Here is a 23,861-nt window from a genome sequence, read left to right on the forward strand (position 1 = left end):
CTCAAACTTTCTGTTCACAATCAGCCATTGTTGGATTAGCTGGACCACAGCCTGTACAAGTCATTCTAATCTAATATATATATGTGTGTGTGTATACACACACACACACACACAGAGAGAGAAAGAGAGAGAGAGAGAGAGAGAGAGAGAGAGAGAGAGAGAGAGAGAGACGGGGGGGGCTGGTTGGTTGCTCCTAGCATCTCTGGATAAATTGGCAAGGGATAGGGATGGGCCCATAATAAAATTGACCAACTTCTAGCATCTCAGAATACAGTGAAGCAATGAACTTAAGTGATAAAATTGGCCTGCTCTCGATGTGCATGGACAGTCTAAAGCAGCAGTTCTCAACCTGTGGGTCAAGTCCCCTTTGGGAGTCTACCAACCCTTTCACAGAGGCCACATATCAGATATCCTGCATATCAGATATCCTGCATATCAGATGTTTACGTTATGATTCATAACAGTAGCAAGACTGCAGCTAAGAAGTAGCAACAAAATAATCTTAGGGTTGGGGGGAGGGGGTCATACAGCACAAGGAACTGTATTAAAGGGCTGAAGCATTAGGAAGGTTGAGAACCACTGGTCTAAAAGTTTCTAAGTGGAAAAGAACTTACTTACCAGCAGCCACAGAACTCAAGCTGCAGAAATCAAACCAAGGCCCTCCTTGTCTTAGTTAGGTTTCCATTGCTGTGAACAGACACCCTGACCAGGGCAGCTATTATAAGGCACAACATTTACTTGGGACTGGCTTACAGGTTCAGAGGTTCAGTCCATTATCATCATAGCCGGAAACACGGCAGTGGCCAGGTAGGCATGGCACTGGAGAGGAGCTGAGAGTTCTAGATCTTCATCCAAAGGAAGCCAGGAGCAGACTATCTTCAGGCAGTTAGAAGGAGAGTCTCCCAAAACCCATTCTCACATCGACACACTTCCTCCTACAAGGCCACACCTCCAAATAGTACTACTCACTGAATCAAGCATATTCAAACCAACACATTCCACTTCCTGGCCCCCATAGGTCTGTTTAAATACATGGGTCTATGAGGGCCATAACTAGCCAAAGCATAATGCAAAATATACATTCATTCCAACTTCAAAAGTCCCACAGTCTATAACAGTCTCAACAGTGTTGAAAGTTTAAAAGTCTCTTCTGAGGTTCATGCAATCTCTTAACTGTAATCCCATAATAAATCAAAATTTTAAAAAAACAGATCACATATCTCCTACATCATGCAGGATATACATTACCATTCAAAAATGTCATGGCGAGAAAATGGCCAGACCAACATAAGACCAAAAAAGCAGTTGGGCAAACTCAACATCGCCATGTCTGATGTCAAAGCTCTCTTCGAATCTCCAGCTCCTTTCATCTTTGTTGACAGCAACACAATACTTTCCCTTTGGCTGGTTCTATTCCCTGTTAGAAACTTCCCTAAGCCGGTATCCCATGGCTCTGGCATCTCTAACATCTTGAGGTATCCAAGGCAACTTCAATTTCACAGGTTCTTGTCCCATTGTCTAGAATCTACACATGATCTTCTGGGCTCCTCCCAAGGGCTTGGGTCACTTCTCCAGCTCTGCCCTCTGTAGCACTCTAGGCTCTGGTTGACTCCACCACACTGCTGCTGCTGTTCTTAGTGATCATCTCACAATACTTCAATACACTGCCTTCCATTGCAACTAGGCTTCACCAATAACCTCTCATAGACTTTCTTCATGATGCCAAGCCTCAACTTCTTTGTATGATCCCTTCAGTCCTGGACCGTCAACTATAACTGAGGCTGCACCTTCACCAATGGCCTTCCTTGGCCATTCACAGTGCCAAGCCTCAGCTGCTCTCCATGACCCCTTCATGTTCAAAAACTAGTACCATTTGGGTGATTCTTACATATGACCAAGTCCAGCTAAAGCATGAGGTACAACCTTGGATGTCTCTGGAACACAGCTTCTTTGTGTTCTCAGAAAACACTTCCCAGAAGACTTCACCTCAATGATTCATGCTGGTCTCTCCTTAATCACTGCTCATTTCTTAGCTCCAGGTAACCAGCATCAATTGTCCCAGTAGCTCCTTCTATTCTTGACTCTAAAGCCAGAGCCACATGGCCGAAGCTGCCAAGTTCTGCTGCTTGTTGGAGCTGGAACATAGCCCCTTTGTTCTAGTACATTCTTACCAGCTTTATATCTTCCAACTCCTTTCCTGGCTAAGCTTGGCTGTGCTGGAACTTGCTCTGTAGATTAACTTGAGCTCAGAGATCTGCATGGCAGTGTCTCCTGAATGCATCGCTTAAAAATATGTATCATTGCAACTGGATTTGGAAGTTGCTCTGTCCCAGGCTGGCCTTGAACTCAGAGATCTGCTTGACTCTGTAGAGATTAAAAGTGTGTACTACCTTGCCTGGGCCTAAGCTTTTCATGGCCATTATACTTGAAGATCTGGATCACAGATGTACCCTCCGTTTCTGGATTGTAGTTCATTCCAGACGTAGTCAAGTTGACAACCAGGAATAGCTGTCACAGCCCTCATTATAAGTTTGGCTGAATTACAGTGAAAATTCAAGTGCTAGACTCTAAGGGTGTTGGCAGTCAAATTAAGGGCATTAATTGTAAAGAATGGGACCCTGTAACTTGACATGGGCGAGAGAACCCTGATGAAGCTGAGAACTTTGGTCCCTCGGATTCTCAAGGGTTTATCTCACCTGAAGAAGTCATCACTGTTCCCATCCCTTGAAAAGTGTTTTTTACCTTTGACTGAGGAAATTAATCCTTCATTGTCTGCTAAACCAGCAGTGACCTTCTCAGAAGGACATGCCAGGAAAGACAATACTGATGTCCCCCAGGGTCCACCAATCATTGCCTCGAGACCTCAGACCTCTAGACTTAAGACAAAGCAGGCTCCTAGAGGGGAGGTAGAAAGTGTAGTCCATGAGGAAGTGTGCTGCACTACTAAGGAATTCATTCAAGCAGAAATCTCGATAAAACATGGAATGGAAATTGGTGTCAAATGTTTGCTTGAACAGTTGGCCGAGCATTTGTCAAAAGATGGCTTATGGAAAATGAAGTGGAGATGCTTGATTCCTGTTGGCTTTCTGCTGATCAAGGGATTTTAAGGCTCAGGGAAATTTCAGTCCTAGAGTGGGTATGTGGGTATGTTGTGAAAAACCTAATCTTCCACAGTGGGAAGGCCTAGGAAACATGCCCTTCGCTGATTCTTTATGATGAAAAAATGGTGAGCCTGGCAGTGGTGGCACATACCTTTAATCCCAGCACTCAGGACGCAGAGTCAGGCAGATATCTGTGAGTTCTCGAGGCCAGCCTGGTCTACAGGATGAGTATCAGAACAGTCGAAACAAAGTTTTAATTGAGTTCCATCAGCAAAACTAAACACAAAACAAAACATAAAGCTGCAGAATGATCAGAGGAGCAGCAGCACATTTGGAGAGCTTTCTCATGTGCCAGACCTTAGTGTTGGAGATGATGCTGCTTATAGGATAAATTAAATAGATTTTAATTGGACTGGAGGTAGCAGGGGCCAGGTGGCCGCACTGAATCACCAAAGGAAAGGTGATCATGATTATTATAATGACAGTATAGACAATACAACATTTATAATGACTTAATGGTCAGTACAGGAGAGGTCAATTTTATAATGGCCTGACTCATTTGGACCTTTGGTACTGGCTAATCAATCATGGTGTGTCACGGCATGAAATAGATAAGAAATTTAATGAATTTTTGTTTAATCTATATAAGTAGAAAAATTTCAAGTAAATGAAAGAAAGGCTACATTGGATCATGACAAAATGGAATCTCAGCCTGTGAATCAATTTCCAAACTTGAGCCAGTTTGCAGACCCAGAACTCCTTGAATGAAGGCGTGGCCAGGTTCCCCTCAGGAAGGACCTAAACAAGACATCTAAAAGTTTCGCTGTTAGCCTTTCTCCAGTCCTTCCCCAGAGGGATCTATGGCCTTTTACATGGGGAACTGTTCATTGGAGGAAAGGAAACAAACAGACTTTCCAGCATCTTTTCGATAATCATCCTGAACTGACGCTGATTCTGGAAGATCCCAAGAAACACTGTGGCTCTCCAGTTAAAATATGGGCTTACGGAGGCCTGGTGATAAAAGGTGCTTTGACCAAAGTCAGATTCACAGTCAGTCCAGTGGGTTCCAACACTCATCTTGCGGTTATTTCCCCAGTCCCAGAATATATAATTGGGATAAATATACTAAGAAATTGATGGAATTCTCACATTGGTTCCATGACCTGTGGATCAAGGCTATCACAGATGGAAAGGCTAAATGAAAATCTTTAGAGTTGCCTCTTCCAAAGAAAACAGTGAATCAAAAATAATATCAAAACGCTGGGGGAACTGGAGAAATTAATTCCACCATCAAGGACTTGAAAGATGCAGGGGTGGTGGTTTCCACCACAAGTCTCTTTCACTTTCGTATTCGTCCAGTGCAAAGACAAACGGATCTTGGAGAATGATAGTTGACTATTGAAAATTCAATCAGCTGCCTCTGATTGTAGCTGCTATACCAGATGTTGTATCTTTACTTGAACAAATTAACATATCCTTGTACATGGTGTGCAGCTATTGATCTAGCAACTGCTTTCTTTTCCGTACCTTTCCGTAAGGACCACCAGAAGCAATTGCTTTCAGTTGGCAAGTAGACCTTCACAGTTTTACCTCAAGGATATACGAACGTTTCAGCCCTGTGTCATAACTTAGTTAGAAGGGATCTTGATTGTCTCTCTCTTTCGTAAAACATCACATTGGCTCACTATATTAATGGCATTATATTGATTGGATTAAGTAAGCAGGAAGTAGCAACCACTTTGAACTCATTGGTAATCCATATGCATATCAGAGGATGAGAAATAAATCCAACCAAAGTTCAAGTGCCTTCTACCTCGGTGAAATTCTTAGGAGTCGAGTGGTGTGGGTTATGCAGAGAGATTCTTTCTAAAGTGAAGGATAAGTTATTGCATCTGGCCCCTCCCACCACCAAGAAAGAAGTACAATGTTTAGTAGATCTATTTGGATTCTGGAGGCAGCACATTCCTCACTTGGGTGTGTTACTTTGGCCCATCTACCAAGTGATTCAGAAAGCAGCTAGCTTTGTGTGGGGCCTGGAACAGAGAAGGCTCATCAACAGCTCCAGGCTCCTTTGCAGGCTGTTCTACTACTTGGACCTTATGATCCAGCAGACCCAATGGTACTTGAGGTGTCAGTGATAGCTAAGGGTGCTATAGGTTAATCACAGAAGAGACCTTTGGGGTTTTGGAGCAAGGTTTTACCATCATCCGTAGTTAACTATTCTCCCTTTGAAAGAGAGCTCTTGGCTCTTTTGGGCATTAGTAGAAAGTGAATTTTGACAATGGGCTGTTGGCAGAAAATTTTTGCAAACGTTCAATTTTTAATAAATGTTCAACCTTTCCTCTTGCCCACCACCCACCAGAGGTAGTGGAAGAGAAAAGTAATTAGGATATGGAAGAAGTGAGCCTTTTTGGCAGTAGTTCTTTGGGGGTGAGCTCGATCTTCTCTGGGAGCAGTTCAGTCCCATAGCAAACACCAAACATGACTCGGCAGCTGCAGACCAGTCCTCTAGGAAGGAAGACACCAGGCACGAACCAGCAGCCGTAGTTCAATCCTGAAGAAATCTAAAGGCTTGTCAACTGGTCCAAGGAGAGGCTGCAGAAGCGGCAAGCTGCTGCAGTTACCTCATGAACAGTTCTTCAGTGAGTTCCTCTGGTGTCACCACTAATGGAGATCAACAATGAATGCTGTGTAAGGCAAACCAATACATGCATGTTGTTAGTGAAGACTATCAAGGTGGAGCAAACCAAACCAATACTCAGTGCTTGTCTCCCACGGACTATGGAGTCGTATTTACACTCCTTTATCATGGGTCCTTCCACATGTTTTCTATATCAAAACATCCTTTCTTCTGTGTCTGCTTCAGGAAAACATTCTTTTCTATGTCTGCTCCAGGAAAACATCCTTTCACCCGTGTGCCTCAGCAAACTATTTGACATAACTAACTTTCCAAAGAAACTTTCCAAGAAGTTTCCACTTGAATGGGCCACCAAGTTATCATGTGGCCTGAGCTGTCCATCATGAGCAAGTCATAACGTCGGATGTACACAGCAGCAATTCATTATCAAATGGTAGTGGTGTATACATAACTGCATCCAAGCAGGTCTTAAAGGCATAAGCAAGGTTCATGAAGAAGTTGGCCTAATGTCTATGCTTGCTACTCCCATTACAATGCTATCTCCTGCCAATTATACATCTATAGCCTCACGAGGTGTGTCCTGTGATTGATTGACTGAGAAAGAGAAGACTAGGGCCTTGTTTATTGATGTTTCTGCATTATATGCAGGCACCACCCAGAAGTGGCCAGCTGCAGCATTACAACTTCTTTCTGGGACAACCCTGAAAGACTCTGGCAAGAGGAAATCTTCACAGTGGGCAGAAAGTTGGATGGTGCACATTTTGTTTAGAAGGAGAAATGGCCAGATGTAGGAGTGTTCACTAATTCATTAGCTATAGCCAATGGATTGGCCAGATGATCTGGGACTTGGAAAGATCACAATTGGAAAATTGGTGAGAAAGACACCTGGGGAAGATAAGTATGTGAATAGATCTTTCCAAATGGGTGAAGGATGTGAAGATATTTGTGCCTCCATGCAAATGCTCACCAAAAGGTGACTTCAGCTGAGGAAATAATCAAGTAGATATGATGACCCATTCTGTGGATAATCGGCCTCTTTCCCCAGCCATTCCCATCATTGCCCAACAAAAATGGCCTTGGTGGCAGAGACGGGGTTGTGTTCGACAACATGGACTTCCATTCATCAAGGCTAACCTGGATGCAGCTGCTGCTGAGTACCAGATCTGCCAACAGCAGAGATCAACACTGAGCCCAAGATATGCCACCATTCCCCAAGGTGACCAGCCTGACAGCAGGTTGACTCTACAATGGACTACTTCCTCTGTAGAAAGGACAACACTTTGTCCTTACTGGAGTAAATACTTATTCTGGTTATGGATTTACCTTTCCTGCATAGATGGTGCTTCTGCCAAAACCACCATCTATGGACTTAGAGAATGCCTTATCCACCATCATGGTATTCCACATAGTATTGTTTCTGACCAAGAAACTCCCTTCACAGCTAGAGAAGTGTGACAGTGAGCCCACGATCCTGGAGTCCACTGGTCTAACCATGTTCTCCACCATCCTGAGGCATAAGGAGATATGAGTGTGTGTCAGGTTCACAAAATGGACTTGTGGCAGCTATTCTTGGTTGACTGCATCTAGAACTAAAACCTAAAAGTAGGGTGAATTTTTGCCTAATTTGAAGTAGGATCTTCTGCTTCTAATCTAGATCTTTGAGTTTGGAAGACACACTTTTAATTCAGATCTTTAATTCATATTTAATTTGGGCCACACCTTCTGCTGGACACCTATATAATAACATGGAAGACAGAAGCTTTTGTTTTCTCTTTTGCCTGCTTGTACTCACCTTGCCAGGAAGTCAATTCCTTGACTGGCATTACAGCATTCGTGATTTCAGTGCATACTGAAGACCAGCTGAGACATCCAGCCACATGAACTGAGCAACTACCGGAGTCTTGGACTTTCTGAAGCCCGAAAGTCACTCTAATAAATCCCCTTTCTGTATATATAAAGAGATTCTTCTATACGTTTGTTCCATGACTCTAGAGAACCATGACTAACAGTACAGTTTACAGCGGTGTGAAAAGGATGTACATTCGGTAGAAATTGAATTTCAGATTTTAATCTCAACTGGTGCTGGGGTGACAGGCCATGAGATCTTCTCTGTCCTGCTATGCAGTGGCCTGTGCGGTCCGTGGAGGACTGTGTTGCTTTGCTGTGTTTGACAGGTTAGGCAAATTCACTGCTCTTTTGTCTTCCTATGATCAGCTTAAGATGGGTTTGTTGAAAGCCAGGTGACGGTAGAACACATCTTTGATACCAGCACTCAGGAAGCAGAGGCAGGTAGGTCTCTGAGTTCAAGTCCGCCTGGTCTACAGAATGCATTCTAGGACAGCCAAGGCCAGATAGAGAAAACCTGTCTTGAAAAACAAAACAAAACAAAACGATAGCTTAATTGATTAGAAGCCTTATAGAGAATCAAGGGATATCTATCTGTATTCGCTATGGCTGCTGCTCATTCAATGGTGTTTATTTAATATATTTTTTAATTTTAATGTTATTATTATTTGTGTGTATGTGTGTGTGCACAAGTATGTTCATGCAGATCACAGTGGACGCATATACGTTCAGAGATCAGAGGCCAACTTCTGGGACTTTTTTCTCTCCTACCATAGTTCTCAGAGATTGAACTCAGGTCATTAGACTTGTGCCACAAGTACTGTTTACCTGTTGAGCTGTCTCACTAATCATTTGTTTACTTATTGGTTGGTTCTAAGTGTTGTGTAGCCCAGGCTAGCCTTTAACTCCTTAGCCTATTTCTTCTATTTGCTGAGTGTTTGGTAATAGGCATGAGCCACTATAACAGGCATAATATCTTTTCTTTCTTCTTTCATGTTTTGGATGTGTGTTTGTGTGATGGGTGTACATTTCTGTGTGTGTATTTAAATGAGTGTGAGGTCTGTATGAGTAGGTGCCAGAGGCTCATGTCCGTTTCTTCCTGGGTTGCTCTCTGCCTTATGTATTTAATCTGGGTTTCTCATGTAAACCCAGAGCACGGCAATTTAGTTAGTCTCACTAGCCAGCTTGCTTCAGGGATCCTGGCTCTCCCATCCAAGCACTCGGGTTACATGTAGCCATCACACTTGCCCGGCATTTGTATGTGTGTTGGGGATTTGAATTCTGTCCTCATGTGTTCATGCCAAGGGCTTTACCCACTGAGCCATCTTCCCAGGCCCTTTCACATTCACTGTGTAGGTCGTTTGATTCATTTGATTCCCATTTTGAGTCATTGGTGCCTCCCCACCCCCACCACACACCACACACACTTAAAAACTCAAAAAAAACCCAAAAAAAACAAAAAACCAAGGGTCTTCCCATGTAGCCAGACTTAGAATTTGAGATGCACTTTCGTCTCTCAAATACTGAGATTACAGGCAGAAACGACCACGTCCTGCTAGGGTCCTGTCTCTTTAAAGGTCCTACTTAGCATCTCTATACTAGAAATCTCACTTCTTTAGGGACACATTACATCAAACCCACAATGTGGTACATTATAATAACTGCAGTGATGCTGAGCCTGGCAACAGTGCCCACCTTTAATCCCAACACTCAGGAGGCAGAGACAGGTAGATCTCTGAGTTCGAGGCCAGCCTGATCTACAGAGCAAGTTCCAGGACAGACAGGGATACACAGAAACCCTACCTTAAAAAACCAAAGAGATAATAATAATAATAATAATAATAATAATAAACAATGAACAAACTCAGTTCCCAATTAGCAATAAATTTGTAGCATAAATCTTTGTATGTGTAAGTCACTGGCTTCAAAATTATAAATCAGATCCCTTTGGAATAAAATGATAATCCTTTAATATCTCTAACAAGTCCCTCAAAGCCAACTTAAAATATCAACGATGCAGAAACAGATTTGTAATTAAAAATAAAAAATTAGACTACGGAATATTTTACAATAAACAAAAAAAAGCAACCAAATACAAATGATAATTTTTAGCTTGTTCTATCATGACTCAGAAAAAAAGTAGCTTTAAGGACAGTAAAACAGCTCTCTCTCTAGCCATCACCCAACAGTTTCTTTGGCAGGTTTTTCCTATAGAATGAGGATGTGGCCAAAGTACACAGAGTCTTCACAGGACCTCCTGTTGCTCTGGTTCTGAGTATCTTCAGGAGGCCCATGGAACCATGCTCAATGTCAGAGTGCCACCGGACATGACTGTTTGTTTGTTTGTTTGTTTGTTTCTTCCTTCCTTCCTTTCTTTATAAATTACTTTATTTATTTACATTCCAGCCATTGTCCCCCCTCTTGGTTCCCCCTCTTCACAGTACATCAACCTATTCCTCCTCCTCCTTGCCTCCCACCCCAACTAGGCTGCCTTACAGCTTCTCCACCTGAAGCCAGACCAGGCAGTCCTCTGCTATATATATGTCCACTGCCTCGGAACAGCCCATATATGCTGCTTGGTTGGTGGCTCAGTGTCTGGGAGCTCACTGGGGTCCAGGTTTGTTGAGACTGCTGGTCTTCCTAGGGGTTGCCCTCCCCTTCAGCTTCTTCAATCCTTCCCCCAATTCAACCATAGGGGTCTCGATTTCAGTCCAATTGTTGGGTGTCAGTATCTGGGCTTGCCTCAGAGACCTGACTATTTCTTTTCTTTTTTTTTTGTTTTTTTTTTTTTGTTTTTTGTTTTTTGTTTTTTGAGACAGGGTTTCTCTGTGTAGCCCTGGCTGTCCTAGAACTCACTCTGTAGACCAGGCTGGCCTCGAACTCAGAAATCCGCCTGTCTCTGCCTCCCAAGTGCTGGGATAAAAGGCGTGCACCACCACTGCCTGGCGACCTGACTATTTCTAAGCCACTGTCTTTGGATTGCATGTCCTGCCAAAACAGAATCCAGGGCAACTGTTCAAGGTACTAGAAATGCTTGCACTCCTGAGTCAGGAAGGCAGGAAATTATACACACAGTTTGAACTTCAATAGATGTAGAGGAATTTTAATCCAGTAACATGATGGCTCTGATTGGAATACAGACATTCCCCTAGTACATACCTTTAACCCCAAACAATGTAGGTAGGGTTAGTCTATAGAAGCAGCCATCTTTGAAAGTGACTATAGTTGAAGGGAAGACAAAGTGATGAATCAGAGAAAGATTCAACAGACTAGGCTATGCCCAACTCTCACAAGAACAGATAGGAAAGGTGTCTATTTAAGAGCAGTTCAGGAAGAGAGAGAGGGGAGTTGGAAGTTAGTTGAATTCAGTGTAGTAGAGTTGGGTCAGTCATCTGGGAGTCAGTGCAGTGAGTGCAGTGCAGTGGAGTTGAGTTTGTTCATGGAGCTCAAAGCAGGTCAGCAGAGGCAGTTGAAGCTGGAGACTAAGAGGCCAGAAGACTAAAACAAATTGCCACAGTTATTTTGTGGCCAAGCAGAGAAATTCAGTGAGAAACTGAGAGAAGCCAGATTGAATCAGTCACCTTAAAGAGGAGTTTGAGCCAGGACAGCTGAGTTGAACCAGCCAGCCAGAGTTCAGAAAGAGCTAGAAAGGATGAGCTTATTCAGCAGTAAGCCTCCAGATGGCATTTACATCTGGTGAATAAAAGATACTTTTACAACCAGATCTCATGGTCATCCAAACCTTGTGTAGTACTGCACTCCCATAATCCCAGGACTTGGGAAGTGGAGGCAGGAGGATTGAGAATTTGTGGACAAATTGGGTTATGTAGCAAGACTCCACCTAAAACCAAACCAAAAAACTCTTAGCTCTAATTCAACCTCAACACTTCCAGGCTATTCTATTATTCTGGGCAATTTTAAATTGGACAGATAGGTGGATGGGTGGACAGGTGGATAGATTGATGGACAGATGGTTAAGTGGGAACTTGGAGAGTTGCTTGAGAGAATCTCTATAACACTGCAGTGTTTTAGAGATGGGTGGCCCTTAATATAGTTCCAGTTTTACTTCAAAAACTATAGCCTTGTTTTTCTCTAAGTTACATGGACCTGTACTGTCTACGATTTCACGGTCACGTGACATTCTCCTGGTCTTATCACTTGTCCCATTATCAAATGAGGAGGAGAAATTTTCCTAAGCAAGAAACTGAAACACTCTGAACCATAACAGCAAAGAGGAAATCTCAGGGGCATTTAATTTTTGCATAAGAACAACTACCTGAGCCAGGACTCCATGTGCTGAGATCAGAAGAGAGCAAGCCTGGCTTTGTGGGCACAGACCTACCAGCCTGAGTCACGTTCGGCCTGGGTTATCCTGTGGTCACCATCTTGTCATTCATTAACCCATAAATCCCTGTGGAATATCTCTCACTAGACACTGTTTTAAGAGCTTACCAAAGGAAAAAAAAAAAAACTAACCTTCATTCTAAGGAGAATGTATATGTAATTGTATATGTATATGTATATATGTATATGTATATATTCTCCTTAGAATGAATTTTTTTAAGAGTAAGATAGTTCTGGGGAAATAGCTCAGTGGTTAAAGCACTTACCACTCAAACAAGAGGACCAAGAATTTAGGTTCCCAGAATCCACATGAGAATCCTGGGTAGGCATGACTGCTTGCTTGTAATTCTAGCTGTGGAAGGTAGAGAGAGGAGTCTCCAGAGCAAGCTGGCTAGCAAGACTAGTAATATAGTGAGCCCTGAGTTTGACTAAGATCCTGCTTCAGAAGAATTAAGTGAAAGAGAATTGACCAAGATTCGCCACATGGACCCCAGGATTCCACACACACTCAACGTGCACACATGCACTCGCCCACACACACGTGGAAAGAAGCAGGGAATAAAAGTTAAACATGGGGCTGGAGAGATGGCTCAGTAGTTAAGAGCACTGGCTGCTCTTCCAGAGGATCCAGGTTCAATTCCCAGCAACCACATGGTAGCTCATAACTCTCTATAACTTCAGTTCTCGGAATCTGACAGTCTCCTGTGGACATGCACATGCAGGCAAAATACCACATGCACATCAAATAAAAATAAGTAAAAGCAAAAATTAAAATGTCAAAATTCAGGAAAGGAGAAGAATTGAATGGGTTAGAAGCTTCAGGGAAGAAGGTTGTGATGGTTCCTCTTCATTGTCAACTTGACTGGACTTAGGAACACCTACGAGAGTCCCTTCTGGAAGACTGAATGTGGGTGGAACTCTCCCAAGGGCAGAATTGATGAAATGAAAACTGAGAAAGGAGCCAAGTACCAACATTTGTCTGTACGCTTCCTGACTGAGATGCGCTGGGGCCAGCTGCCATGTGTTTCTGTCACCATAACTGTCATACCATGCCTGCCGGGATGGACTCAAGCTATGAGCCAAATAAAACTTTCCTTCCTTGCCACAGCAATGAGAAGTGTAACTCCTGAGAAATGTAACTAATATGGAAGTTATCCCTAAAGAGGTAACAACTGAACTAAAAACTAAATGGGGGGAGAAAAGAACTATCATTATGGAAATCTGAAATCCTAGCTTTCTTATTCAGACAAGATGGCATGTAAGTATCACATCCTCACATCACAGTTCTCAAAGGTCTGGGGGTTTTCTATTATGAGGAAGAAAAAAATTTCCCACGAGGTTCTAAGCCTATGTGCCTTCCTGTCCCAATGTCCAGAACTAGGTTGGATATTTACTCTCCAGCCAGGAAGGTGGAGTTGCAGTGATTGGCTGGGAGCAACTGTGGCCCTGTAGAAGGTATGGCCTGTGTTGAGCGTGAGCTATGTGAGGCTGAAGCAGACCAGCTTGTTGTCAGCAAGGGCTGGGTAAAGATGTCATCCCAAAAGCCAGCTGGAGAGACTGCATTTATCCTGAAGTCATTGAGCACCTAAGCCTTGGTCAGGCTCTGTGCTAGCATTGAGGATAAAAAGAAAACCATGTGACAGGCATGCTATCTATGATGGTTTGTATATGCTTGGTCCAAGGAGTTGCACTATTTGAAGGGGTGGCCTTGTTGGAGGGAGTGTGTCAATATGGGTGTGGGCTTTAAGACCCTCTCCCTAGCTGCCTGGAAGCTAGTCTTCTCCTAGCTGCATTTGGAACAAGAGGTGGGACTCTTAGCTCCTCCAATCCTATGCCTGTCTGAACGATGCCTTGCTTCCACCTTGATGGTAATGAAGGCGTAAGTCAGTAATGAACCTGTAAGCCAGCCCCAATTAAATGTTGTCCTTGTAAGAGCTGCCTTGGTCATGGTGTCTGCTCACAGCTAAGAAGTTGGTACCAGGAGTGGTGTATTTCTGAGATAGGCCCGTCCATGCTTTTTATGGAAAAATGTGGATTTTGGTACTTTGGATTTAGGAAGCAGTGGAATGCTTTAAATGGGGCTTACTGGACTTTCCTAGTAGGCATATGGAAGATTTTTTGTTTCAAAGAGTGATTTTGAACTGTGCAGACCTGGCCCAAGAGGTTTCAGTGGAGAAGAATTTCAGTATGTGGCGTAGAGACTTTTTGTGGTATTTTGGTGAAGAATGTGGCTACTCTTTGCCAATGTCTGAGGATTCTGCCTAAGGCTAAGGTGAAGAGATTTAGATTAATTGCTTTGAAAAAGGAAGTCTCAAAACAACCCAGTGTAAATTCTGTTGTGTGGTTAACTGCAAACTTGTTATGAATCGTAAATGTAAATATCTGATCTGCAGCTCATGTGATATGTGGCCCCTGTTAAAGGGTCACTCAACCCCCCAAAGGGGTCATGACTCACAAGCTGAGAACCACTGACCTAGAGAAATAAGCATGTGCAAAGCCCAGGGGAGCAGAGTGGGTTGGGAAGAAAGCAGAACAGGATGGGAAGGCAGAACGAGGGGAAAGGAAGGTAGAGAACTGTGATCCTTTGAATGAGATGTTCCCTCTATTTTGGGGCATTTGGATACTTGGTCCATAATATGTTAGTGAATGTTTGGAGAGGCTTGGGATGTGTGATCTTACTGGAGAAAGTATTCACTAGTGGTAGACATTGACATACCAAACCCTTCAACTACCTCAGGTAGCTCTGGAAAATATCTTTTATTTTCCTGTTGTAATTGTCATCTCAGAGGTTTATTGCCTCCGTCTGCTAACCTAGCCCTAGTCCTGGAAGCACCGAGCCTCTTTCTAGTCTAATATAGGCCTAGGATGTTTCCAGCCTCTGAGACTTAATGCTGAATAAGCTCACCCTTTCTAGTTCTTTCTGATCTCTGGCTGGCTGATTCAACTCAGCAGTTCTGGCTCAAATTCTTCTCCCAGCTGACTAGTTCAATCTGGCTTCTCTCTCAGCCTCTAATTGCTCTGCTTGGCCTCAAACTAACTCTAGCAGTCTTTTCTAATCTCTGGCTCCTTCTCATTCTCTTGCTCATTCTGTCTTTACCTGTGTCTAGCTTGCTTTCTCTTCCATCTATCTCTGTAAAGCTATCCCAGTAGGACGTCCTCTTTCTTCTTCTCTGCGGCCCCACTCTCCCTCTCAACTCTACTGTACTGCTGTCCATGAACTCAACTGGATTCCTGTACTTGACTCCTCCTGTGCTATTTGTCTTCCCTTGAGTAACTTTCCCTTCCTCTCTCTTCTTGCAAGAGTTGGGCATAGCCTATTCTGTCAAATCTTTCTCTGATTTGTCACTTTTTCTACCACTCAGTTAGACATCAATTTCAAACATGGGTGCTTCCTTCTACCAACTAACTTTGCCTTTATTGTTTGGGATTAAGGGTGTGTCTATATACTAGCCAGAGGCATGAAAGGTATGTGTTAAGAGCTGAGCCACAACCTAACTAGAAACAGGTTCAAATATCCTGTAATGTACCTATTCGCTGCCTGCCATTTGAGATGTGAGCTCTCAGCTGCTCTTTGTGGCCATGCCTGTCTGCTGCCACATACCATGATAGTGATGGACTCTCATCCTTCTTGAATCATGAGCCCCAAAGAAACTCTTCCTTTTCTATGTTGCAATGGTTATGATGTTTTAGTAATAGCAACAGAAAGTGAACCAAGACTGGAGTTTGTACCAGGAGTGGGGTATTACTGTGACAGACTAATCTTGTGGGGTTTTGGAGGAGACTAGAAGACTTTGGAACTTTGGACTGGAACACACTTGAATTTTTGAAGTAGGATTTAATGGGATGGCATTGTAGATGCTTGGAAGACAGTGCAGAGAGCCTTGAGAACTCTGGAGGACCAGCTCAACAGGCTTCAGAGGGAAGCAAGGACTTGAACAGCACTGGGCTAGGGACTGGTCCTGTGAAACTTTAACAAAAGTTGTGGCTGCCTTCTACCTTTGTCCTAAGAATTTGCCTGAAGTTAAATTTAAAGTTAATGGTCTGATTTATTTTTATTTTAATTTTTTTTGGTGGAGAAGATTTCAAGACAGCCTAATAATGACTGCTGCATGATTATACACGTCTACAGTAAAAAGAGCAAGTAGCGCAGGAAGAAATACAAGATGGGCAGTTTGAAGAGAAAAAATAGCACTGTGAGCTTTAGTGCTGCAGACAAGGCTTGTGAAGAAAGAAATAAGGAGATAAAGGACAGGTCTGATCAGCATTGGAATAAAGGGGTGAGTACTCCAAGGGCAAGATCCCACTCTGTTGGGAGCCGACTCTTAGCCGAAAGTGGCTATCATCTTTACAGCCATCTCGAGCCATATACCCTGACAAGAGACTTGTTTCAACAGCCTGCAATAGCTGAGCGCACTCTGATAAACATCTTGTTACACTGTTTAGTGCCCCCAGCTGCCAGGTGCTCCTGGTATCCATGGCTACAAGGCACGTGACGTAGTGGCTTCAGTTGAGATTGTCCACGAGGGCAAGTCACGTGGTAAAGGGTATAAATACCCAGGATTTCCCTTCTATAGGGGAGTAGAGCAGTAGAGGAGTAGAGGAGTAGAGGAGTCGAGGAGGTAGAGTAGAAAGTAGGAGGTAGAAAGTAGGAGGTAGTAGGAAGAAGTAGAGGAGTACAGGAGACTGAAGGAGTGAGAATATAGTAAGAAGACAGGAGAATAAAGAAGACTTGAAGAGACTCCACCGGACTCTGGCTTGTATCTATCTTTTGCGTCTCTCGCCCCTTTTTTCCCCTTCCTCCGTCCCCATGTTCTCTCTTGCTAGACCCTGACCTGCCGACCGGAGCAGCAGAACCGGCCGGCCTTTACAAAGTAGCAGAACCTGACGGCCGTTACAAAAGAAACGGCAGTTACACCACTCAGCTAAGCTTCCAAAGAACTATCTGCTCCTAGGAAGGAATAAACACAAAAGCCGCTGCAAATGCATTCAAGGGGAACAGGGTCCATGCCAAACTGGCAGCCATCGGTGGCCAGGCATATGGCAGAGGAGTCCCCCCATGCGGCGGGGGGGGGGGTGAGGGGGACAGACATGAAAGGCTATTGTGTATAGCTGTGGAAGTGAAGTCACAGTTGCAGTGTAGACCCTAAGCTGTTAGAGATTCCAGATCTGTGAGATATCTACCGAGGAGAGCTACCCATACGGAGTAGAATGAACCCAAGAAAGAAGAGTGTGTTACCGGCAGCAGAGCTGGAATGGCAGAGACCTCTTAACCCTTTGGCATCAGACAAAGAGGCAGAGAATTTGGGAGTTTTCCATGCTGGGGTTCAGCCTTGCTTTGGTCCAGTATTTCCTCTCTATACCGCCACCCCTCCCTTTTGAAATGGTATGCATGTTCTGTGCCACTGTATGTTAGAAGTATTTGACTTGCTTTTACATTTTATAGAAAGTTATAACTAAGAGATTGCCTTGAGCCGCGGAAGAGACTTTGGTCTTAGAAATCAGGGTTGAGACTGAAAGATTATGAGGACTTTCGAAGCTGGACCAAATGCGGTTTGCATTACTACATGGCCAGACTAGAGATGCCGGTGAGCAGAACGTGGTGGTCTGAATGAGACCTTCTTGGCAACCTGAATACTTGGTTTTCTGTTGGCAGCCCTGTTTTTGAGAGGTTTGGAAGATGTCTCGCTGGAGGGAGGGGGTCACTGGGGGGTGGCTTGAGGTATCAAAGCCACCTACCATCCCCAGTTAGTTCTCTGCTGTTCCAGTTCAGAATATGAGCTTTCAGCAGTTCCTGGTGCCATACCTACCTGGGGTCACACTTTCCCAAGGTGATGGTGATAAAGATGAAACCACAAGCCCCAAACGAACCCTTCCTTCTCGAAGTTAGCTTGATCATGGCATTTAGCACAGCAATAGAAACGTAACTAAGACAGAAACCCTTCAGTAGAGATAGAAAGGTTGAACCTAAATTGAGTCACCCAAGAAACTGACACATTTAGATCTGTACTTTATTTAGAAAGGACATTCTTGCTCCATTGTTTCCACTCTCTTCCCACACCTTTAATAATGCTACAAATGGGAGACACTGTTGCAACAGAGTGGACCAGGGTAGTGGCCAAGGAGTAGGTAACGATGGGAGACAGTTTGGTGATCTGCTAGGGAGAGGCAAGAGTCCAGGGTGACTTCAGGCAGTTCCAACTTGCCCTTCTGGAAGGGCTTCTATGTCTCTCTCAGAGCTACTCAGCACTACATGGGCGCGTTTTAATGCAGGCTTTGATTTGACCTTCCTCCCTGAAGGCACTGAAATCAGAGTGCTCACTAAGGTGTTAACCCTCACCCCCCCCCATACATACCATATCAAAGCCACTCCCTTCTCATCTTGGTGCACTTTTCAAGCCATCAGATCTATTTTGCCGCCCTCCCCCCTTTTTGGTGTAATGCCCATTGGAACAATAGAAAACAAGTTTTCAAGCGTTCATTATCCCATGTCCTCTTGGGTGAAACAAGCACCTACTATGAGCCAGGCAAACAATTACATAGTCATCACATTTTCAGCTCATTTAAATCCAAGCCATTCAAGCGTACTGCTAATGATTGGTGACCAATGAGCAGCAATTAACAAATGACACACACACACACAGACACACACTCACCACATATACACCACACACACACACACACACACACACACCAACTTTTTCTTTGACTATTTTTTTTTAATTTGGAAATAAACCACCCAAGACCCTCATCACTTACATTTTAGACAGGACATTATATTAGAATATGAACTAGTGGGTTCTGGGTCTCTTCAGTATACACAATTTCAGTGTTGGAGGTTACCGGGTTCTAATTTAATTGCCCCATGTAGTTACAGTAAGGAGCGGGGAATCTGTGTATCACTACGTTTTAAGTAGTACCATGTCTGGCTGAAGCATCAAAGTGAGAATGGTGAACTTACAGGGCCTTTAAAACATCTTGAAGTAATAACAAGCCATAGACTGAAGCCGAGTTGCTTTAAAACATTACACAGAACTAAAACAATTGAACCAATTTGTCCTTTGTTCTTTTTATTGCGTTCCTTATTGCATTAATACTGTTTTAAAAAGAAACTCAAAAGCATCAGACTCTAGCCTAGCACCAAGCTCAGCGAAGTTGTCCTCGCACTGGCCTGGTTTCGACAGAAAAAGCGCCTTTGGGGCTGCTAGCCCTCTTAAAGTGTGAAAGGAAAGGGCCCGGGGCTGAGCCCCAGGCCAGCCAGAGCTCTCGCCCCAGGTGGGAGGATCTGCCCTAAGTTTGCAAAATTTTCTGGCAGCAAGGCTGACCCACGGCCGCCTTTTCGCTTCAGGGCAGCCGGGCCTTGGGGAGTTGCACTCCTCCGGGGGTCTCCACCTCTCTAAGCAGAGTCCCTCTAGGCTGGAGGCGCTTGCGCACCGCCCTCGCAGGGTAGAGGCGAAAAGAACAGGGACGACCCGGAGTCTCGGAACACGGAGCGCCAGCGCGCGGGCTGCAGCGCGACCCTGTGCACCGGGCAGCGATCGCTCCCGAAGCACCGCGCTCCTCGGCGCCGGGACGGGCATCCTGGGCCACGACACCCGCTGCACCGCCCTCCGCCCGGGAGGGGCAGCCCTTCCCCCGGGAGCGGGTGATTGATGGCCCCGCTTCCCCCTCCCCAACCCCCTCCTCCTCGGTTCGCCTGCGAACCCGGGCTGTGTGTTTTGGAAGCAGCGCTACCAGCCGCGAGCGTGTGACGCCCGGAGCGGCCAACGCCGCCCTTCCTTCCCCCCGGGGTTCGGCCCGCAGCAAGGAGGCCAGGACGGCCAGGGCGGGGCCGCGGGCTCTGGGAGCAGGGCGCGGGGCGGAGCGTTGGGCCGGGTGGAGGCCCAGGGTGGAGAGCCGGGCGGGGGCTGCTCACGCCCAGCCCCGAGGCCGCGCCGCGCCTCGCGGGACAGGTCGAGCCGGCGGGGCGGCGCCCGGCTCCGGGGAATAATGAGTGTCTGTCAGGCTGGCCCCGGGTGACTGGGCGGGGCGCGGGTGGGGGCGGCGCGGGAGGCGGGGGCGGGGAAGGGCAGGGCGGGGTGCGTGTTTGCCAGTGACTCGCCGACCCCTCCGGCGGCTGCCTCCACCCAAGTGGGTGGGGACCCCTCCCAGCCCGGGCGGCTGTGGCGGCTCCCGCTGCCCCTCCCTGACCCTCCCACCCCGGCTCCCAGCCTCTACTTACCCCGCCAGCCCCGGGGAGGCTCGCAGAGCGAGCGGCGCCGGCGTCATGTGACTGCCCGGAGTTGGTGCCAAGGAGCCAGAGGGGAGCCGGGAGCCGAGCCGCGCGGAGCCGCGGCCCGAGCGCAGTGCGAGCGCCACCCGAGCCGACCCCACCCGCGCGTCCGTGCGGTCGCGGTCCCTGTCCCCGACGCCATCCGGCCCGAAGCGCTTGACCTGCCCGCCTGCGGGGTTCGGGGAGCCGGGCCTGGGTTTCTTGGCCGCTGCGCTCGGCACCGCGCTTGGCAGAGTAAGTCCCCGCGCCCTCACCTTGCCGTCCTGCGCCCTGCTTTGCGCCGCATCTGCTTGCTTCTCTCTCTCTTTTTTCCCCCCCTCGGAGAAAGCAGGGCGCGGAGAACGGGTCCGGGGTGCAGCGAGGGCTCCTTCGGGCTTGGGAAAGTGCATCGGAGCTGGGGTGGAGGAGCGAGGGGGAGGAGATGGCGGGCGGGATCGTGGGATAGGGGAACTCGGTGGAGCAAGAGTCCGCGGGCGGGGCTCACCTGTGTGGCCCCGGGCCCCCCGCGCTCGGTTCCCATCGGGGCCCCCGGCGCAACCCACGAGCGGTCGCGTTGGAGGGAACCAGGTAGCGGCGAGGCAGCGCGCCTGCTCCTCCCCCCTCCCGCCGGGACTCGGGGCTCCCGCCCCCCGCCCGCGCCCCCAGCTGCCGCCCAGCAAACTTGGAGCCCAGCCTCCACCGCCCCTGGCTAGAAACTTGGGGGCGATTGGGACTGAAGGAGCATCCCCTTTTCGGTACCCGGAGCGCGCTAACTGCTGGGTCATTTGGCTCTTGGGGAAAGGCAGGGGGAGGAAAAGAACCACCAAGGTTTGGAGAGTCGCCTTTGGGGACGTGGAGAGAACCTGCCGCAGTGCCTGAAGCAAAGGATTGCAGCGTGGCTAGCTGTGCAGAGCGTCTTCGGTGTTAGGGAACCGGAGCCCCGTAGGGACCACGGGACTGTGGTGTGGACCAGAACCTTTGGATAACTTAGAGGTGGCAAATAAGTGTTGAAATTATCATATCCATGTCTTTGGCGGATAACAGAAACACGTCTGTAAATTTTTACTGCAGTACTTACAATAGTAGTATTTTACAATAATACTAGTTGAATATGAATGAGCCATTGAATAATTCAGGTTAAATGGACACTGAATATTGTTCACCTTGTATTCTTCAAAATAAACACTTTACACGGAGTCACTGAGATTTTATTCTAAGATCTTATTTTTTCCTCTAATATCGTTGAAGATACTTTATTCTCAAGAATCTGGTGTATGGGGGGGGAGTATGAATTGGTATTCTAAACTCATTTAGATTTGGTATCTTGTTACTAAGCAAAATTGAGTGAGCTGGGCCAGTTGTTATGATAAATGAGAATTTCATGCATACATTTGAGGAACACTTTTTTTAAAATAAGAAATTCTGCTTGCATGATAACTTGCCTCATCCCAGAGATGTAACAAACATCTTCATAATTTTATAAGTTAGCGTTTATGAAGAAAGAGCCCCCTGAGTTATTCCTTGGCTTAAACGTGCCTGCTGACTTTAAGCTGTTAAGAGAAACCTGAAAGAAGATGTTTGATTAATTAAAACCCCCTAGAGAAAATTAGTTTTCCCATTAGTGAGGTTTGCTGCAGACCCGTCGTCACTGGCCAGGTCCTATGAAAGTGCTCTTTAGAGACCCATTTGGCTGAAACGAAGGAGAGTAGTGTAGGAATGACAGTAGCTGCTTGGGTTGCAAACCCTTCTGCAATACAAAACTACATAGTTGTGGGGAAAGCTATTGTCTCTTTGCTGCAAAGTTTCTATATTAAAATCCAATCTTGTTGCTATGGGTACAGCGATGCCTTTTCCCCCTCCCCCCGTTTATTTTTCCCTTTTAACCTGTAGTTATGTCTACATACCAATCCTTAAGTCTCTGATAATGGAAACCTGAGTCGAGTTAAACCATCTTGGCCGACAAAGTATAAAGAAAAAATACTGTGGATGGGACTTTAAATAGACCTTGCTTCCTTAGAATACTTAAGGGAAAAGAGTCATTGATAGGTTATCGGGTAAAATTAGTGCTGGAGTTTATGAATTGCGTATCAGTTTTGGAGTAAAAATCACATTCCCAAAAAAGGTGATTTTCAATAGGTTCATGTGGAGAACCAGTGAGTAGTTCTTGACTACATCTGAAAAAGAATAAGATTTTCAAGTGGCTAAATAGGCAAAGTCTGTCTTCGAGTTTAGCTGTGACCAAAGGAAGCTTGAACTTGGTCCAGCTTTGGTTCTGTGGGGTAACCCAGTTGTAACCTGGATTCTTACAGCGGTGCATTCTCTAGGTTTTCCTCAATAAGCACGTTGGCTGGTTCAGATCATCCCAGCGTAGAATTTGGTCAGGGCACGGGGCTGCTAGCCCTTGGGACCTGGCCGAAAGGGACAAAAGAAATCAGGAAGGAGGCTGGCACTAGGTAATTCGGAAGGTCTCTGCAGCCTGAAGATGATAAAATCGCGTGTGTACTTGGGATGTTTACTGTATGTGGCAGCTCCTGTTTGTAAATAGGGCAGGTCCCCTTGTATAAAGCTGGTGTTATTATTCACACCCATAGAACAAACACCTCCACCCCCCTGTTGTTGTCTTAAAAAACTCCAGCTGCTCATGAATATAGGGTCAGGGAGGGCTGGCTAAATGTTTCTCTGTGCTCTCTCTCCAGCACTGCCGGCCGGGCTGTTTCCTGTTCTTTGTTTCAAGGCTGGGGTTTGCGTCATACATTCCAAGTGGCATATGTGTGCTCTTTCCTGTTTCAGGCTGTTTTCTGGTCGATCAGTAGCCTAAACCAGGCCATGGTCCCTGCCCCTAAACTTTGTATCCCCACCCAGGGAGTTATCATGTCTCTACACTGTGATTGCTTAAGATGCCTGTGTTATGTCATAATGAGAAGTCAGTTAACCTTTTTCCACACACCCTTTGCCCCACTGTTTATAGGGGCAAATCAATACTTTTACCTTTTAAAAGTTATCCTACTGTTGTGATGTTAGGGAATTTCAGGGGCATATCGACAAATCTAAAGGAAGTTGTTTTTGCAGTTTTCCTGTGAAGATGGATATAGCCATTGTTTTGAGATAAGCACATTGCCCCGAAGCTGTCAAATTTAGATCAGGATTAACACCTCAGAGTTAAGGATCTGCCATTAGAAAGCTCTGGCCCACCCTCACCCATTTTAACTCAGGCTGTCCAAGGTAGGCCCAGGGGGATGGAGGATTTAAATAGTTTGGCCACCTGGGCTGAGTTGCAAGTCTTGCTTGTTTTGAAGGAGAAATCTGTAGAAAGAATTATTCAAGCAAAGCATGACATGTATCAAGAAAAAACAAACAAACCAGGGTTATTTCTTTTAGGGATAAAGATTAAACTAGCAGAATATTATTTTTAAGGGCAAAGACTACTATATCCTAGAAGTGATTTCTAACCCATTTTAAGAATAAAAATCTTAAGGAAAAAGAGAGAGGTAAGTGTTGATTGCTTTTATTGAATGATGGTTTGGAAGATTGTCATCTTCTGTTTTGAAAACAGGGACGCTTATCTTTCTCATCATATCAGTTTTTCAGTCTTCAGCTTGTGGCCTCGACAGTCTGGATAAACTGTTTAGTAAGTCAGCCTCTCTCTCTCTCTCTCTCTCTCTCTCTCTCTCTCTCTCTCTCTCTC

General features: G+C 45.6%; 1 protein-coding gene and 1 long non-coding RNA gene across 2 annotated transcripts in view; one reads left to right on the forward strand and one right to left on the reverse strand.

Annotated features, from left to right (window-relative positions):
• LOC114619447 overlaps positions 1–733 on the reverse strand; it is a 58,896-nt gene extending 58,163 nt beyond the window's left edge. Inside the window, exon 1 of the long non-coding RNA XR_003711150.1 lies at positions 619–733. This is a non-coding gene — a long non-coding RNA (uncharacterized LOC114619447). The remainder of the gene's footprint in view (positions 1–618) is intronic.
• Positions 734–20,324: 19,591 nt separating this feature from the next.
• Positions 20,325–23,861, forward strand: part of Klf3 (Kruppel like factor 3) — a 30,907-nt gene continuing 27,370 nt past the window's right edge. The window contains exon 1 of the mRNA XM_028765256.1: positions 20,325–20,431. The gene's annotated coding sequence lies outside the window, so the exon portion shown is untranslated. The remainder of the gene's footprint in view (positions 20,432–23,861) is intronic.

This window comes from Grammomys surdaster, unplaced genomic scaffold (assembly GCF_004785775.1).
Source record: "Grammomys surdaster isolate TR1022 unplaced genomic scaffold, NIH_TR_1.0 150, whole genome shotgun sequence".
Classification (NCBI taxonomy): Eukaryota; Metazoa; Chordata; class Mammalia; order Rodentia; family Muridae; genus Grammomys; species Grammomys surdaster.